We start from the raw sequence: 20,540 nt of genomic DNA, 5'->3' as shown, positions 1-20,540 counted from the left end.
TATACCATTTCGGACAAATGGCTGTCCAGTCTCTTCTTAAAAACCTCCAGTATTGGAGCATTCACCGCTTCTGGAGGCAGGTTGTTCCACTGGTTAATTGTTTTCTCTGTCAGGAAGTTTCTCCTTAGTTCTAGGTTGCTTCTCTCTTTGATTAGTTTCCATCCATTGCTTCTTGTCCTGCCTTCAGGCGCTTTGGAGAATAGCTTGACTCCCTCTTCTTCGGGGCAGCCCCTGAGATATTGGAACACTGCTATCATGTCCCCCCTCGTCCTTCTCTTCATTAAACTAGACATACCCAATTCCAGCAACCGTTCCTTATATGCTTTAGCCTCTAGTCCCTTTGATCATCTTTGTTGCTCTTCTCTGCACTCTCTCTAGAGTCTATTTACTTTTACTTTATTTACTTATTTGTTTTTCCCATTTTTGTGGTTGCCCATTCCCAATGTTATGACCCTGGGGGACAAACAGCCATTAAAACAAAAAAAATTGCAATCATATCACAAATAAATATGACTCAGCACAACCCCAGCCACCAATATCACTATCTTCACAGTATCTGTCATTCTCCTTTTCTTACTGCAGCCAAAAAAGTGATCTTATCCGAGCCATTTGCTTTCCCTGAGGAAAAGCAAAATATTCCTCCTCTTAGGTGGATTTGCTGAGTGATGATCCCAGAGAGAGATTTACAGAAGTTTTCTCCCTGTAAATGTAATTTTGAAGTGGTGTAATTAACCTGTTATCCTGACATAAATTTTCATCTTAAGAATAAGTGCAAATCTAACCAGTGTGATAGATGTCTCTGAGATATCATTTCTTGATTATTCAAGAACTGTTTTTGAAGAATGTTTGTGAACAGTTGGTCCAAACTATTACAGATAATCCTTGACATACGACAGTTCATTTAGTGACCGTTCAAAGTTACAGCAGCATTGAAAAAAAGTGACTTTTGACCATTTTTTAGATTTACAATCATTGCAGCATCCCCGTGGTTCATGTGATCAAAATACAGACCCTCGGCAACCGACTCATATTTGTGACGGCTGCAGTGACCCAGTTATTTTTTGCGACCTTCTAACAAAATCAATGGGGAAATCAAGTTCGCTTAACAACCGTCCAAGTTCTACATTTATGTAAGAAAAACCAAATGCACAGGTGAAGAATAGGTAGCACCTGGCTCAATAGCAGTAACGCTGAGAAGGATCTTGGTGTCCTAGTAGATAATCATCTACATATGGGCCAGCAGTGTGTGGAAGCTGCCAAAAAAGCCAATGGAATCCTAGGCTGCATTAACAGACAGATAGAATAAAGATCACGTGAAGTGTTAATATTGCTTTATAATGCCTTGATAGGACCATACTTGGAATACTGTGTCCAGTTTTGGTGTCCACAATGTAAAAAAGATGCTGAGGCTCTAGAAAGAGTACAGAGAAAAGCAACAAAGATGATTAGGGGACTGGAGGCTAAAACAATACAAGGAATGGTTGCTGGAATTGGGTAGGTCTAGTTTAATGAAGAGAAGGATGAGGGGTGACAAGTGTTCCAATATCTCAGGGGCTGCCCCAAAGAAGAGGGAGTCAAGCTATTCTCCAAAGCGCCTGAAGGCAGGACAAGAAGCAATGGACGGAAACTAATCAAAGAGAGAAGCAACCTAGAACTAAGGAAAACTTCCTGACAGAACAATTAAACATTGAAATGGCTTGCCTCCAGAACTTATGGATGCTCCATGAATGGAGGCTTCCAAAAAGAGAGTGGACAGTCATTTGTCCAGAATGGTATGGGGTCTCCTGCTTGACCAAGGGGTTGGACTAGAAGACCTCCAAGGTCCCTTCCAATTCTGCAAAAAGGCTTCTGATTCTCCTTTCTATCCACAGGGGACTTGAACTTCTTTCATTATTTTTTTTTTCCAATAGCGCTTTTGAGTTCCTCTATTGCTGGAGAGGGCAATGCTGCATGTCATCCTGAACCTCTTGGAAAAATCCTTGCCATTTTCAACATGGAAGGAATCCCTTTGAGGTTGAGGCATGAGGAACAGAGAAACTGCAAACTGTGAGAAAAAGAATAGGCAATGAATAGGCAAATGAAAAAGGATGCATCCACATATGGGCATCCAAGCATTGCACCTTTAATGAGGAAAAAAGTCCACTTGAAACCAAATTTTCTTTTGTCCATTTAAATGACAAGAGGAAAAAAAAAATTGCAGGTAGTCCTTGATCTGCAAACATTCATTTAGTGACCATTTGATGTTACAATGGCACTGACAAAAGTGACTTATCCCCGTGTTTCATGCTTACGATGGTTGCAGCATCCCCATGGTCACATGATCAAAACTGAAATGCTTGGCAACTGACATGTATTTGTGACGGTTGCAGTGTCCCAGGGTCGTGTGACCTTCTGACAAGCAAAATCAACAGGGAAGCCAAATTCACTTAACAACCGTGTTACTAACTTAACCACCGCAGTGATACACTTAACAACTGTAGCAAGAAAGGTCATAAAATGCAGCAAAATTCACTTAACAATTGTCAACAGAAAGTTTGGACTCATTTATGGTTGTTAAATCGACCACAACCTGTAAAGAAGAAATGCACACACAGACAAGTGTGGGAAAACTCTTCAAACTGAGAAATGTTTACCAAATTGATTCTGAGATCTCCTCTTTCTAGGGGACAATACAACTAGTCCTTGACTTACGACCACAATTGAGCCCAGGATTTATGTTATTAAAGTGAGAAATTTGTTAAGTAAATCACTGCAGTTGTTAAATTAGTAACAGGGTTGTTGTGAATCTGGCTTCCACCATTGTCAGAAGGTCGCAAAAGGGGATCACGTGACACCAGGACACTGCAACTGTCATAAATATGAACCAGTTTCCAAGCATCACATGACTATGGGGATGCTGTGATGGTCATAAGTGTGAAACAGTGAGAAAAATAGCCATTTTTCAGTGCCTTTGTAACTTTGAACAGTCACTAAACAAACTGCTATAAGTTGAGGACTACCTGTGTATTCTTGGTTAAATAGATTTCCAACAAGAACTTTCTCAGTGATGGGCTGAAGTCTGTGTGTATATGTGGTATATGTTTGCATACCATCAAACACCCCCAGATGTAAGCCTAGGCCAAGGGTAGGCAACCTTGGCTCTTTAGGACTCCAACTCCCAGAATTCCTGAGCCAGCATGGCTCAGCATGGAAACCTCTCCCTTTCCCCTCAGTGTGGCTGGCTCAGGAATTCTGGGAATTGAAGTCCACGAATCATAAAAGAGCCAAGGTGGCCTACCCCTCACCTAGGTTAATTCTTCCCAATTGGGATGCGGCCTGGCTCTTGACTACTTCAGAATCCTTTCAGAAAGAAAGACAAACAAACCCCAGCTCAAAATGCATCAGAACTGAGGTATTTCTACCCGGGTCAGCTGTGCCCTTCAGATTTCCAAGAATTTTAGGGTTAATATGTTTTTTTTTTTTAAAAAAAAAAATCTGTATTTCTTTAATCAAGTTGAGCATTGCCTTTTGGCAACACCTGAGATTAATGGAACGAAGTTTACAGCCAGACCTTCTTATTGATGTCTGTCATTATTGCTTAGTTCAATCATCTCTCATTAAGGACCCTGGCAGGTAAATCTTGGCATGATCCGTCACAAATGCAATGCACTGCCCAAGATCAGGTGGAGAAGATCGACACAACCGCGAGGCTAGACAATCACCACACTTCTGCGTTGCTCAATCACTTCCAGCATTTTCAGAGAAGCGCGAAAAGCAAAACTAAAACTTACGATGCGTGCCTTGGTCATCAGCCAGATATACCATGGAGTGTTGTGGCCAAAAACAGAGAGACTGTCCTGTACATATAGTCCTCAACTTGCAACAGTCATTTACTGTTTGAAGTTACCACGGTACTGAAAAAAGTGACTTGTGACTTCTTTTTCACACTTATGACCATTGCAGCATTCCCATGGACACATGATCAAAACTCAGAAGCTTGGCCCCTGGCTCATATTTATGACAGCTGCAGTGTCCCAAAGTCATGTGATCCTCTTTTGCGACAAGCACAGTTAACGGGGAAGCCAGATTCACTGAACAACCATGTTACTAACTTAACAACTGCAGTGACTCACTTAGCAACTGTGGCATGAAAGGTCACAAGTCAAGTCTATATCCTCTGGATCCTAGCTTCAAAAGTCAATAGATGGTACTGAAATCTGGCTCTCATTTTTGACAAATCTACTTTTAAGCCACACATGCCAAAAAAAAATTAAGCTATGTTTCTCCTTCTTTGCCATCTGTTTCCCCAAAACAAGGGAAACATAGGAAACAGAGAATTCTGGGAGTTGAAGTTCACCTGTCTTAAAGTTGCTGAGGTTGAAAAACACTGTCCTAACATTTTAACTTTTTTCGTATCTACCAGACTGGATTTGTTCTTGCACATCCAAGAATCAGGTGACCCTGAACTTATCTCCAGTGTTGGAAAAGAGTTAATAATAATAATAAAATAATGATGATGATGTTGGAAGGGACCTTAGAGGTCATCTAGCCCAACCCCCTGTTCAGGCAGGAAACCCTACACCATTTCAGATAAATGGCTGTCTAGTCTCTTCTTAAAAACTTCCAGTGTTGGAGCATTTACTGCTTCTGGAGGCAGGTTGTTCCACTGGTTAATTGTTCTCAATGTCAGGAAGTTTCTCCTTAGTTCTAGGTTGCTTCTCTCCTTGGTTAAAGGTGACAGCTGTATGAGCACAGTTTAGCCAATTTTGCTTGATTTGAGGTCAGGAGGCCTTTAAGATCCTGAAAATAGCAGTCCAAGGCACACTGACTGGGCCAGACCTGGGAAGAACAGTCTGTTACAGGTAGTCCTTGACTTATGACGCCAATTGAACCCAAAATTTCTGCAGCTGTAAAGTTAGTAACATAGCTCTTAAGTGTTTCTTGCTTCCCCATTGACTTTGCTTGTCAGATGTTCTCAATATGTGATCACATGACCCATCATAAATAGGAACAGTTGCAAAGATCACGTAATCTTGGGATGCTGCAACCATCATAAATATGAGCCAGTTACCAAATGTCTGAATTTTGATCATGTGACCGTGGGGATGCTGCAACGGACGTGTTGGTGAAAGGTGAAAAACGGTCATAAGTGACTTTTTAAAGTGCCTTTGTAACTTTGAACGGTCACTAAAAGGACTGTTATAAGTCAGCGACTACCTGTATTTAGAGAATCATTAGCAGGAAAAAGCAGCAAAGATGATTAAAAGGTCTGGAGGCTAAATAGTATAATGAATGGCTAAGGGAATTAGGTAAGCTTAGGCGAACAAAGAGAAGGATTAGGGCTGACATGACAGCTGTTTTCCTGTACTTTGTCACAAGGAAGAGGGGGGGGGCAATCTATTCTCCAAAGCACCTGAGGGCAGGGCAAGAAGAAGTAACAAGGGTAAAAGCTCCTTAAAGAGAGATTCAGTTCAGAACTAAGGAGAAATTTCCTGACAATGAGAATAATTAATCGAGCTTGCCTCCTGGAATTGTGGGTGCCTATCCCTGGAGACTTTCAAGAACAGATTGGACATCCATTTGTTTGGGATGGCATAAGACAGGAGGGTTGAACTATAATAATAATAATAATAATAATAATAATAATAATAATAATAATAGATGAGAAAGAACTGGAGAAGATAACAAAATACAAAGACCTACAAATAGAAATAGAAAGATTGTGGCAAAGGCAAGCAAAGGTAGTACCAATAGTGATAGGCTCCTTGGGTGCAATCCCAAAACAACTGGAGCACCACTTGAACACCATTGGCATTGACAAATTCGCTGTTAGTCAATTGCAAAAGGCGGCCTTACTAGGAACTGCTTCCATCCTGCGACAATACCTGTAATACCATCAAACATCCACATCTGCCTATCCCAGGTCCTGGGTAAGAACTCGATAGGTAGACAAAATGCCAAATCCAGTCTGAACATCTGGCTGACTGTGCGATGACCCATAATAATAATAATAACAATAATAATAGTAATAGGCTCCTTGGGTACAATCCCAAAACAATTGGAGCACCATTTGAACACCACTGGCATTGACAAATTCGCTATTAGTCAATTGCAAAAGGCGGCCTTATTAGGAACTGCTTCCATCCTGCGACGATATCTGTAATAACATCAAACATCCCCATCTGCCTATCCCAGGTCCTGGGTAAGAACTCGATAGGTAGACAAAATGCCAAATCCAGTCTGAACATCTGGCTGACTGTGCGATGATCCATAATAATAATAATAATAATAATAATAATAATAATAATAATAATAATAATAATAATGATGATGATGATGATGATCCCCCAGTGAGGCACTACCTTGACGTGGTTGTGGGGCAATGATGGAAAACAAAGAAATAATGATCTGTTACTACAGATCAAGTCCAACAAGAAGAGGATATCTAAAACGAATGCACCAGTTCTGGAAAGAACAACATCCAGAATCAGAAATAACAGAACAGAGACTAGCAGATCAACGCCGATTTATAACACTGATGAAAGTTAGCCCAGAGAAGAAATATTAAAAAGGGCAGAAAAATATATTTTTCCTCAAAAGGACTTTTTAAAACCAAACCTGGCTCCAAATCTATATCTCTGCCCCAAGCAAGATTTTAGCCCTGTACAAATGCAGATGTAAAACCATCAGAAAGTTGGAGCCAGAGCAATCAAGAAGACAAAAGAGAAGATCTGCATACCCCACCCAAACTCTAGGAGTCAGCCCCATCACCTGGGAAGCAGGATATGATAACAGAATTAAACCACAGATATCAAGGCCTAGACAAACACTCAGAAATAGTCTCAAGGTTCATGCCACAGGAACAGGAAACTATTCCAAACAAGGCTAGAGGGGGTATAAAAACCTACTGCCCATGTGCTCAATCTCTCTCTTCTTCTCTCCTGCTTCTCCTTCTCTCCTCTGTACTTTCCTGAAGACCATCTTTCTGCAATAAACTGTAACCTTCTTCCCAAAGCAGTCACCATGTTTGCTTATTTAGTCCCGGCTTGGATGAACCAGGATGAAGACTTTACTTCTATCAATTTGGCACCCCAGATGGGACTCCAAGCTAACCTCTCCAATGGACTGAGACTGGTAAGCCCCATCTTGCCGGCAGCAGACCCCCTTGTGTCTGTGAATGGGTTTCCCAGGCCTTGCCCATGTGGAGCTAGGGTAGTAAAGGGAGTTTTGAGAGTTTGAACTCAAGGGCTGCTTTGGAAAGAAGATGAAGGTGAATACCTCTAAATTTTAAGTTTAAAGCCCAGGGGAACAAAGAAAATGTGTGCATTTCTGTTTGGGTGAGTGAGAAGACTTTTTTTTTCCCAATCACAGTTGGATTTTGCTGCTTCTGGTCTTTCCTAGCCACAGAAAGGATCTGTTTAATTGGCAGAACCTGGAAAGCATGGGGGTTGGCCAGAGCACAGAACCTTTTGTTAGGGAAAAGGGAGAGGCTGTGTGAAAATGAAATGGAATGAGTGAATGAAAGAATTGGATTTGGGCAACTAGCTGGTAAGGCCCTGTAAGCAAAGCAAAGTTAGGAAATTAAGCCTCAGGAAGGGAGCGGCCACTTACCTCCGAGAGCAAGTGGAGGTGCCCACGGACATTAGAGGCGTCCGTAAACAGTGGTGTGAAGCCGGCCGGTTGAAGAGTAGCCAGTACCTTCTAACGAGGAAACCAGAAGTGTCTCTGCAGACCCCTTTTTGGTCTGAAAACGTGGCAGGATCCCTCAGAGGAGCTGTCCCACGAACTCTTTGAGGGATCCAGAGTGCTCCGTGAGTCCCATTTTTACCGGACTCACAAAGAATCGTGGTGGAAGAAAGAAGTCTCAAAAGGAGGCTTTGACTGTGTAGTGCCCTTTAGGTTTGGAAAGAAGTCTCACAAGGAGACTTCGACTGTGTTTGGAAAGAAGTCTCACAAGGAGACTTCAACTGTTAGGAAAGAAGTCTCACAAGGGGACTTCGACTGTGTTAGGAAGAAGTCTCACAAGGAGACTTTGACTGTGTAGTGTATAGAAAAAAATAGACTTTGCTTAGGGCTTTGCTGGGAAACCAATTTGGCTAAATAAAGGTACTAAAAAGGGAAAATAAGAAATAGTTATTCTCCCTCTCTCTATCTCTATCCCTCTCTTCTCTATGCAACCACGTGGTATGTTTAAAATGTGTGCCGTCCCTAACTTGAGTTATCTGAAATTTATGGTGGGAATGACTAGGATGTATAAAACTAAGACTTCTGTTCTCTTGTCTTTGTGTATATATGTTTGTCAAAGTCTGTGTGAGAGGTAAATGTGACTGTTAACTGTTTCAAATCCAAAGAAAAAATTTTTAAATTCTGCTAGAAATCATGCTTAAAAATAAGCCACAAAAAGGAAATACCTCACTCTGTTTGTCTGGCCAACAAACAGAGTGAAGAAAAAAAAATGTGTTTGTTTGTTTGTTTTCCTCTTTCTCTCTGTGTACTCTCAAGAACAGCCTTAAGTTACCAGGAGGGATTGTTTTAAGTTTAAAAGTTTCACTTGCATTTACTATATGTGTTTTATCTATCTTTTTCCTGAAAAATGTGTGTCTATCCACAAGAGCCTTTTGAAGCTCAATTCTGCTTGTGTGGGGAAATAATTTTCCTAAGTTACTTTTCATATCCTAAAACTTACTGGTGAAACTACTATGAAACTTTTCTGAAACAAATAAGCATTTTCTAATCTCTAAAATAATGTGGTCTATTTTAGAATAAATGTTCTCCTACCCTTGGCAAGTTGCACATATTAAAATATTAGGCTTTTAAAATTATTTGGAGTTTTCAGCATTTTCAAACTGCCTGCAAGCTACCCCCCTTCCAATTCTTTTCCTGCCCTTTGTTCTCCATACCTTTTGTCTGCCTCTCCTGGTAGAGTCCACCCAGAAAGCAGGAGGGGGGAGACCTTGTTCTTGTATCTTTCAGCCCTGAAACCCTCTCCCAAACCTTTGGAAGCAGAACACACAGACCCAGATGCTGCCTCCATCCATTTGAGCCATGGAATTGGGTTTTGAATCCAGCCATCCACTAAAAAGCCACCATGCAATCTGAGTGGAACATCTTCCCAAGTCCTCCCATTTACCCAGATGCCTGTGAAAGCTGCAGAAGGAAGGTGGTGCCATGTGAAGCCTCAGAAGAGAAAATTAGACTATGGGGGGAGGGTGGAAACTCATTGTAAACTTTTCTTTCTTGCCCCGTTTGTATTGTAACAAGCCAGTTGAATGTATTAATGGAGAGATGGCATTTAGGAATAGGTGGCAGAACAAGTACTGAACACCTTGGACTTCTATCTGGTGGGAGGGAAAATTTATCCAGAATGTTTGTATTGACTATTTTGTAAAAGTGCACACACACACACCATTCAGAATCATACTTGAGTCTATCCCCTCCACCTACCTTTAGTAAAGTTCCCCAGGCTGATTTTTGCTCTATTGCACCAAAGCTTGGGATCAACTTCCAACAGATTCCAAGGGGGAGGGAATTAGGCCCCCTCAGGTGATTTGCAATTCATATGCCCTGACTAAGGAAGCAACAGGAAAAATCCCAAACTTCAGCCCTGAATATCTTGCACTGGTGAGCCCAGATTGGGATTCCTAGAGCTCAGTATGTGTAATTTAAAGAAAAATTTAATAGCCTGGCATATTGGACATTACAAACCTGGATGCACTGAATTAAGAGCTAAGTCAGGAAACTACCCTTGAAATTGGGCAGCCAGTGGTCATGTACTAAGGAGAACCATGGCTGTGAAGAATTTTGGGGGGTATGCAAACCTGACTGGAAGCTAAAGGTGATATCCAACATTTGAAAATGATTGGCACAGAATATTGGACACTATAAATTTCTTTTCCACCTAACAAAATTTTGCCCTGACTTTTAGAACTTTATGGGTGCAAGCTCCCCTTTTGGGAGCCACTAAAGGGATCTTTTTCTGCTGCCTCCATTAATGTCTTATTATTATTATTATTTTGCTTAACAGTTTAAAAGCTTGCCTACAGTTTAAAAACAGTTTAAAAGCTTCCCTGACCAGATCAATTTTAATGTTGTGCCAATAAGTGTGTCATAAATTTACACACTTAAGGCACAAAGCGGGGGATTGATGAAAGTTAGCCCAGAAGGAAATATTAAAAAGGGCAGAAAAATATATTTTTCTTCAAAAGGACTTTTTAAAACCAAACCTGGCTCCAAATCTATATCTCTGCCCCAAGCAAGACTTTAGCCCTGTACAAATGCAGATGTAAAACCATCAGAAAGTTGGAGCCAGAGCAATCAAGAAGACAAAAGAGAAGATCTGCATACCCCACCCAAACTCTAGGAGTCAGCCCCATCACCTGGGAAGAAGGATATGATAACAGAATTAAACCACAGATATCAAGGCCTAGACAAACACTCAGAAACAGTCTCAAGGTTCATGCCACAGGAACAGGAAACTATTCCAAACAAAAGGCTAGGGGGGGGGTATAAAACCTACTGCCCATGTGCTCAATCTCTCTCTGTGCTCTCTGCCCTTCTCTCTCCTCTGCACTTTCCTGAAGAACCATCTTTCTGCAATAAACTGTAACCTTCTTCCCAAAGCAGTCACCATGTTTGCTTATTTATTCCCGGCTTGGATGAACCAGGAGGAAGACTTTACAACTGGAGCACCACTTGAACACCATTGGCATTGACAAATTCGCTGTTAGTCAATTGCAAAAGGCGGCCTTACTAGGAACTGCTTCCATCCTGCGACGATACCTGTAATACCATCAAACATCCACATCTGCCTATCCCAGGTCCTGGGTAAGGACTCGATAGGTAGACAAAATGCCAAATCCAGTCTGAACATCTGGCTGACTGTGCGATGACCCATAATAATAATAATAACAATAATAATAGTAATAGGCTCCTTGGGTACAATCCCAAAACAACTGGAGCACCACTTGAACACCACTGGCATTGACAAATTCGCTATTAGTCAATTGCAAAAGGCGGCCTTATTAGGAACTGCTTCCATCCTGCGACGATATCTGTAATAACATCAAACATCCCCATCTGCCTATCCCAGGTCCTGGGTAAGAACTCGATAGGTAGACAAAATGCCAAATCCAGTCTGAACATCTGGCTGACTGTGCGATGATCCATAATAATAATAATAATAATAATAATAATAATAATAATAATGATCCCCCAGTGAGGCACTACCTTGACGTGGTTGTGGGGCAATGATGGAAAACAAAGAAATAATGATCTGTTACTACAGATCAAGTCCAACAAGAAGAGGATATCTAAAACGAATGCACCAGTTCTGGAAAGAACAACATCCAGAATCAGAAATAACAGAACAGAGACTAGCAGATCAACGCCGATTTATAACACGAAATAAAGTATTCACAGAAACAGAATTGAACGAACTGCAAAGGTTTACCCAGGGCAAAGAAATCAAAGCCTTACCAGAAGTAATCCAGAATGTAGAGGCAAACCAGGGGGAGTTGGCAGTGAAGGAATCCAGCAGAGCTATACAACTGTTCTCATTTGGAAACCAGGCACCTCTTCCTCAGGAAGAACAAAACCCTCTAACTAAAGAAATAAAAGAACTGAAACAAAGAATAACTGAGCATCTAGAACAGCACAAAAACAACAGAATAAGGCTACCTGCATTGAAGCTTGTTCCAAAGAAACAGCTAGCACAAGCATTAAAAGATGCAAATACTGCAATATCAAGTATAAGCACCAATTCACTGCAAGAAACAAACCAACTAATGTACAGCACAGCTGCAGTTATAACAGAATACCTGGGATGCAAAATCAACAAAAAAGAAAAACAAACAAACAGTGCACCAGAAAAATGGAAGGTTAGACTAGAAAATAAGATCAGCAAGTTAAGATCACATGCAAGCAAGCTAGAACAGATGAAAGAAAAGAAGCTGAAGAACAAGAAGACCAAAGAATACCTAATCAAGAAATACCACTTAGAAACAAGGAAGATCAAGGAAGCACTGGAAATAATAAAGCAACAAATAACAGCTATAGCCAGGAAAATCAGTAGATATGAAGCTCGAATTGCAAACTATAGGCAGAACCTCCAATTTCAATCCAATCAGAAACGTTTCTACCAATCCATCAATGGAGAAACTGCAAGGAATCAGTCAGTACCTGACAAGGAAGAAACAGTGCAGTTCTGGAAGCAGATATGGGATAACCCAAAGAAATACAACAAGGATGCGGCTTGGTTAAAAGAGGTGGATGCAAATAAAACAGAAGTTGAAATGAAAGAACTAGTAATAACAACAAAAATGGTAGAAAAAAGAGCAAAAAAAATCAAAAATTGGTCAGCACCAGGTGAAGATGAACTGCATGGGTTTTGGTTGAAACATCTAACTGTTATACACCCACTCATTGCCAAACAATTCAACAATATACTACAAGGAGGAGAAATTGAAAAGTGGCTAACAACTGGGAAAACCTACCTAATAATGAAAAATCCAGCAAAAGGGGCAACACCAGGTAACTACAGGCCAATTACCTGCTTACCAACAACTTTCAAATTACTAACTGGTGTGGTAGCTGATGCAGTACAACAGCATCTAGTTGAAAACAATCTCTTTCCACCTGAGCAGAAAGGAAACTGCCCCAATAGCAGAGGAACAAAAGATCAACTCCTAATAGACAAAATGATCTTGGAAAACTGCAAGAAAGGAAGACCAACCTGAATGTGGCATGGATTGACTACAAAAAGGCATTTGACTCTTTGCCACATGATTGGATAATCAAGTGCCTAGAAATAACAGGAGTCAGTAGAAACATCAGAAAATTTGTGCAAAGATCGATGGCACAATGGAAGACACAGTTGCAGATCAATGGTGAGAGACTGGGAGAGGTTAATATCAAGAGAGGAATATTTCAAGGAGATTCATTATCACCATTACTATTTGTTATTGCACTGTTTCCTCTGTCAACAATACTGAATAACTCAGGACATGGCTATCAAACATCAAAAACATCTGCCAGACTATCCCACCTCCGTTATATGGATGATCTGAAGCTGTATGGAAAAACATCATCTGAAATAGAATCTCTGCTCAACACTGTCCGTATATATAGCCAAGATATTGTAATGGAGTTTGGCTTGGACAAATGTGCCACACTTACTATCAAACAAGGAAAAATAGTGAAAACTGAAGGAATCAAGATGCCCCACGAAAATAACATTAAGAGTGTGGATGAGGAAGAGTACTACAAATACTTGGGTATCCTTCAAGCTGACAACATCAAGCACACTGAAGTCAAGAAAAAGATTAGATGTGAATACATCAAGAGAGTGAAGAAGATCTTAAAATCCAAACTCAATGGAGGAAATACCATAAAGGCAATCACCACCTGGGCAATCCCAGTCATTAGGTACACAGCTGGAATAGTGGACTGGACTCAAGCAGAACTAAAAGCAATGGATAGGCAGACCAGAAAAATAATGACAATGAATCATGCCCTTCATCCACGCAGTGACATTGATAGACTTTATCTACCAAGGCATATAGGTGGGCGTGGAATGCTACAAGTACATCAGATGGTTGAAGAAGAAAAAATGGCTTTGGAAGAATATCTGAAGAACAATGATGAAGATGCACTGAAATTAGTATATCAGGAAGGCTTACTAACTACTGAAGAGACCAAACTGGCCTACAAGAAAGACCAAATGAAGAACAGAATAGAGGCATGGGAAGACAAAACACTACCTGGCCAATACATGAAAAAAATAGCTGGGAAAGCAGATAATAATAAAACCTGGCAATGGCTAAGAGCAGGAAAATTGAAGAAAGAGACCGAGGGACTAATTCTGGCTGCACAAGACCAAGCCTGAAGGACAAATGCATACAAAGTCAAAATTGAGAAGACAGCAACAGACAGTAAGTGCCGCCTATGCAAAGAAGCTGAAGAAACAGTGGACCACTTGGTAAGCTGTTGCAAGAAGATTGCACAGACTGACTACAAGCAGCGGCATGACAAAGTAGCAACAATGGTGCCTTGGAAGATCTGCAAAAAATATCACTTGCCTGTAAGCAAAAACTGGTGGGATCATAAAATAGAGAAAGTCATAGAAAATGATAAAATTAAACTGCTCTGGGACTTCAGAATTCAAACAGACAAGCACCTGCAACATAACACCCCAGACTTAACAATTGTCGATAAGACAAAAAAGTCTGGATAGTGGACGTGGCAGTGCCCGGAGACAGCAGAATAGACGAGAAAGAACTGGAGAAGATAACAAAATACAAAGACCTACAAATAGAAATAGAAAGACTGTGGCAAAAGCAAGCAAGGGTAGTACCAATAGTAATAGGCTCCTTGGGTGCAATCTCAAAACAACTGAAGCACCAAATGGGGTCCTGACCCACAGGTTGAGAACCACTGCTCTAAAACATTGGCAAGCGAGCTCAATGTGTTTTAGTTTATTTTCTGATTTTATAGATTGCCCTGTTAGAAATGTACATTGGGCACTAACAATCAAAGGATTCCTTCATTCTGTAGCCAGTGCCCAAAATAGCCTGCAAAGATATTTTTAGAAGAGAGAGAGAGAGAGAGAGAGAGAGAAAGTAGAAGGCTTAGTCTGAATTCCTGACTGTTGGCAATAAATACACTTCTGAAATAATCAGTTTAAACATCAATTTGCAAAGATCCCTGATTGTCAGAGAGCTGCTATTATCTGATCTTTAATTTCCTCATTCATGTCTCATAATATCAAGGTGTCTGGAGAAGGAGAGACTGCATATTGCATCAATGAACAAAACAAGGTCCTGCCAACCCACATATTTCATAGCCTGGATATTTTTTTTCCCCTTTAATTATGCTGACTAAGAGATGCAGTTATTCATAGACATGACTGGGCGAACAGAACACAAGGTTGACAACAATTCCTTCAAATTTTGCTTGTTTATTGAACTCCTGCAGTAAAGGGACAAGGGATTATTTTTTTTAGAAATACTGCTTTTCAAGCAGAGCATCTACATTTTGCAACCCAAACAAAAATGGAGGGTTTCCTAGCTTGGGGCATTCGATTTACTGGGTTCATGAATCAATTGTGCATAGATATCTATGCTCAGCCAGAGAAATCTGATTTGCTTGATTAACAACCATGATACCAACTTAATCAAGTACAATGATTCACTTAATAGCCCTGGTAAGAAAGATCATAAAATGGGGCAAAATTCACTTAACAAATGTCTCACTTAGCAACATAAATTTTGCTGTCAACTATGGACGTCACCTGCAAACTAATTGCTATAGCTATTGTAAAGCTATATTAGCAGAATCTTGCAAAGAACAATTGAAAGAACGGTCACCTTTGTATCCCAATAACCTGAACTTCTTGCTCTGTCCACTGTGTAGCTGTGGGCTATACTCTCTCTTATCTGACCATTTTCTAGGTAGCATCTCTTGCCCTGATCACCTGCGGTCATTCTCACACGCCTTGACCATATCCCTTTGCAGGGTCTGAGCATGTGCGGTGGTGACATCACTGAATACGTTGTATCTTAGATTACAATGCAAGCGTGAAAATGGAGATTAATTTGGGCTGCAACCCAGTGCAAGGAATGAGGAGTTTGATGTGGTTTGCTGTAGTGATTAAGACAATAAGGTAGAAATCAGGAAGCTGTGAATTCTAGTCCTGCCTTAGGCATGAAAGCTGGCTGGGTGACTTTGGGCCAAACAGCAGGAGACTGTGAGTTCTAATCCCGCCTTAGCCATGAAAGCTGGCTGGATAATTCTGGCCCAATTACCAGGAGATTGTAAATTCTAGTCCTGCCTTAAGCATGAAAGTCAGCTGAGTAACTTTGGGCCAATCACCAGCAGATTGTGAATTCTAGTCCTGCCTTAGGGCATGAAAGCCCGCTTGTGATTCCGTTAACTCTACGGCTCTAATGCCAATGAAGGATTTAGCAGAAACATGTCAGCTTTTGTTTCATTTACTTATTTTGTACCTTGACTGTGTCCCTTCTCTTGAGATTCTACTTCCATCCCAAAAATGTCCCTTTCCCCTACTTGAAACAGTAGATCCTAATGAACAAAATCTATATATATGATTCTTAGGAATAAAAAATGGCACATAATTAATCAATCAATCAATCAATCAATCTTCCCTCAACAGAAGTTAGTACAAGAAAATCTACAACTATCTCCATTTTAAAGGTCCACCTTGGAAAGATTTAAATTATGTTCCAGTGCCCCCCCCCCAAAAAATGATAGAGATATCCTTTCTTAGAAGTTTTAATATTTTCATAGAAAATTTCTTTCTTTCTTTTTCCTTCCTTCCTTCCTTCCTTCCCTCCCTCCATTTTTTCTCTTTTTCTTCCTTCCTTCCCTCCCTCCCTCCATTTTTCTTTCCCCCTTCCTTCCTTCCTTCCTTCCTTCCCTCCCTCCCTCCATTTTTCTTTCCCCCTTCCTTCCTTCCTCCCTCCCTCTTTCCCTCCCTTCCTCCCTTTTCCTTCCTTCCTTCCTTCCTTCCTTCCTTCCTTCCTTCCTTCCTTCCTTCCTTCCTTCTTCCCTCTCTCCCTCCCTCTCCCTTTGCTTTAACAAATGGCTCCTCAATGGTCTTGACATTTGGGGGGGGCACCAAGGAACTGGAGCCGGGCGGCTCAGCTGCTAATGATGATGTTGGGGACGTTTTGTTCTGTCCTCAAATTGCTGAAAGTTTTCAGAAGGGTGGCCTAACGCCCGGCTTGCTGTTCCAAGGGATCAAAGTGTACATTGGTGAGTAATCCATCTGGGCTCCTGGCCAGAGACAGGGCTGAAAAGGACCCATTGATACCCGATGAGGATAATCTGTCACTCTGGAGTCATAATCCACTTTCTTTCCTTTAACAGGAGTGAAATACTAAAATTGATCTCGGGTCTTTCTGACAAGGCTGGAGCCTGCGTTTTTCCTTTTCCTCCCATCTGATTTCTCCTTTTTCTTATCTCCTCCTCGTCCTTCGCCTCCTATTCCTTATTTCATGTCTTCTCCTTCTGCTGATCTGATTTCTTTTGCTCCTACTCCTTCCTTGTCTTCTCCTTCTCTATCTTCTCTCCTTCTTCTCCTTGCCCTCTTTCGCCTTCTCCTTTTCATTCTCCTTTCCCTTCTCTATCTTCTCCTATTCCTTCCTCTCCTTCTCCTTCTTCACTTTCACCTTCTTTGTTTATTTCCATCTTTTCATTCTCCTTCTCAATCTTCTCCTATTCCTTCCTTTCCTTCTCCATCTTCACTTTCACCTTCTCTTTATTTCCATCTCCTTTTCATTTTCCTTTCCCTTCTCTATCTTCTCCTATTCCTCCTCCTCCTCCTCCACCACCACCTCTTCTTCTTCTTCTTCTTCTTCTTCTTCTTCTTCTTCTTCTTCTTCTTCTTCTTCTTCTTCTTCTTCTTCTTCTTCTTCTTCTTCTTCTTCTTCTTCTTCTTCTTCATAATAATAATAGTAAAGTTGGAAGGGACCTTGGAGGTCATCTAGTCCAACCCCCTCCTCGGGCAGGAAACCCTACACCATTTCGGACAAATGGCTGTCCAGTCTCTTCTTAAAAACTTCCAGTGTTGGAGCATTTACTGCTTCTGGAGGCAAGCTGTTCCACTGATTCTTCTTCCTCTTCCCCTTCTTCTTCTTCTTCCTCTTCTCCTTCTCCTTCTCCTCCTTCTCCTTCTCCTTCTCCTCCTCCTTCTTCTACTTCTTCTTCTTCTTCTTCCTCCTCTTCTCCTTCTTCTTCTTCCTCTTCCCCTTCCCCTTCCCCTTCCCCTTCTCCTTCCCCTTCCCCTTCCCCTTCCCCTTCCCCTTCTCCTTCTCCTTCTCCTTCTCCTTCTCCTTCTCCTTCTCCTTCTCTTCTTCTCCTTCTCTTCTTCTTCTTCTTCTTCTCTTCTTCTTCTTCTTCTTCTTCTTCTTCTTCTTCTTCTTCTTCTTCTTCTTCCTCCTCCTCTTCTCCTTCTTCTTCTTCTTCCTCTTCTCCTTCTTTTTATAACAAGTTTTATTAAGTTTTCAATTTTTACATCCAAGTAATTAGGAAGCAGCGTGGTGATAGGGTAATCAATAGTCCAATAACAAAATCATTCATGTATATCTCAGGTTACATCATTAAAAGTTTCCTCTCTATTTCCCTTAATTATTATATCATATTCAAATTAATACATTTCTAGATAAAGCTCAATCAATCAATACAATTTATCAATAACATTTTACTTATACATATCCAAGTCCTGTTTTTAAGTTTTACTTAATTCCAATTATCATGTTCCAGTTTAGCTTTTAATAACCATAATGTTTAAACTTCAGGTAACCCTAATTTCCGTCATTTCATTACAAGATAATTATCGTATCTAGAATACACATATTTTTCAGAAAATTACGTTCTTACTTTATTTCACAACTATATTCTATTTCTCGTCCTGGTAGCTTCTCATTTACTAGTAAAATATCTTTCATTGTCACAAACCCATTTCCCTATTACAATTCAAAGCTATAGTCTAACAGTTAGTTTTCATTTCCATTATAAATCTAGGTCCTAAATTAAGGTGACCAAATTTTTTTTACAATGAAAAGGAGGACACAAATAAATTGAAGAAAAAAATATCGTAAAAACTGGCTCAGCCCATGGAAGGTCAACTGCCTGCCGCGCCCCCGCCTGTACTGCTGCCCTGCCATGTAGAGCGGGCCCTGCAGCTCCCAAAGCACCAGCCGCGCCAGCTCCAGCCCTGGGGGGCAGCCCGCCGTCAACACCCCCCGCCTGCAGCCGCCCCGCCAGCACCACCACCCACCCTGTGCAGCCCCGTGTGGAGAGGGCCTCGTGGTTCCCACAGCATGGTATCTTCAGAACTAACTAGGAGATGGTGTAGTTGGGTAGCAGGCAGGGGTGCTAAGTTCCTGCCAATTCGCCTTCACTGCAGACAACTTGCATGTGCAAAGTTTGCCAATTGTGTGTGTGGCATGCTCAGCAGCAATTCCTATTGGCTTTCGAAAGCCAATAGGGGGAGTAGCACAGCTCATGCAAAAGTTGAAAAAAAAACCATCAAAAAAAGGTGCCGGAACGCCATTCTGAGCGTTCTATGAGAAAAAAAAGCCCTGCAGATTAGTCTTCAAATATTGAAAAGGAGGACATGTAGGTGGACATTTTTTGAGGGAGGACAGAACTTACAAAAGAAGGACTGTCGTCCCTAAAGGAGGATGGTTGGTCACCTTACCTAAATATTATATCAATCAATATCTCTAAAAATCTCCTTAACCACCTCCTCCTCCTCCATTCTTCCTCTTCAAAGGCAGGCCCTGTTCAGTTCCATTCATTTTAGGAGAACAAATTTATCTAATGAGTTTTTGTATGTTCCCTACATTTTGCTCATCCATTTCACTCACCATTTGAGTGAAATTTCTCCAGGCCCTTTTTTCTCAGTCTCTGGCCTACTCTGCTCCTACATTTTTGTCAAAAAGGTGTGCTTTGTTACAAGAGCCAAACTGACCGTCTCCCCGTCCCCCCTCCCCAGACACCAACCTGCAAACTATCAGAGTGGTACATGCAGTCCACTTTCTCTTAAGCTCTGAGAGACAATTTCAGAGAGACGGTGTTAAATTGTGTTATACCAGTGGTTCTCAACCTTTTTAATGCCGCGACCCCCAACCGGTCGTAAGTTGAGGACTACTCAACCGGTCGTAAGTCGAGGACTACTCAACTGGTGCAGCACCGTTTGCAGAATGGGACTTTTGGCGGGCTCAGCAGGGCAGAGACAGCCTGGACAATTCCTATTGGCTTTTGAAAGCCAATAGAATTAGACTCTATTCAAGAGAGTCTATTCTATTGGCTTTCAAAAGCCAATAGAATAAAAGGGAGTAGCACAGCTAAGGAAAAGGGGGAAAAAATGGCGGACTGCGTTGTTTGGCGACCCCCGTGAAATGGTCGTTCGACCCCAAATGGGGTCCCGATCCACAGGTTGAGAACCACTGGGTTATACCCACATGTAAAAAGTTTGGTAATAGCGGGCTGTTGCCTATTTTTCTACCATGTGTATTCAATGAGTGTTTTTACATTGATGACCACTAAAACATGCTACATGTCCAGTTTCATCTGATGCACAAAACCCTCCCTTATACTACAACAATTGATTTAGTGACTGTTCAAAGTTACAATGGCATTGAAAAATGTGACTTATGACCATTTTTCACACTTACATCCGTTGCAGCATCCCAAATTCAGATATTTGGCAACTGACTTATACTTATGACGGTTGCAGTGACCCAGGGTCAGGTGATCCCTTTTTGCAACTTTCTGATAAGCAAAGTCAATGGGGAAGCCAGATTCACTTAACAACCACATTACTAACTTAACAACTGCAGTGATTCACTTAACATTTAGAGCAAGATTGTAAAACAGGGCAAAAATCATTTAACAAATGCCTCACTTAATAACAGAAATTTTGGGCTCAATTGTACAGGTGGTCCTCAACTTATGATCAGGAACAAGACCAGAATTTCCAGTGTTAAGTAAGGCAGTGACTCGCACCCATTTTTACATCCTTTCTTGCTACAGTTGTT

The sequence above is a fragment of the Crotalus tigris genome, unplaced genomic scaffold (genome assembly GCF_016545835.1).
Source record: "Crotalus tigris isolate CLP2741 ecotype Arizona unplaced genomic scaffold, ASM1654583v1 scf7180000020906.486998, whole genome shotgun sequence".
NCBI lineage: Eukaryota > Metazoa > Chordata > Lepidosauria > Squamata > Viperidae > Crotalus > Crotalus tigris.
This window is presented reverse-complemented; position numbering follows the sequence as displayed.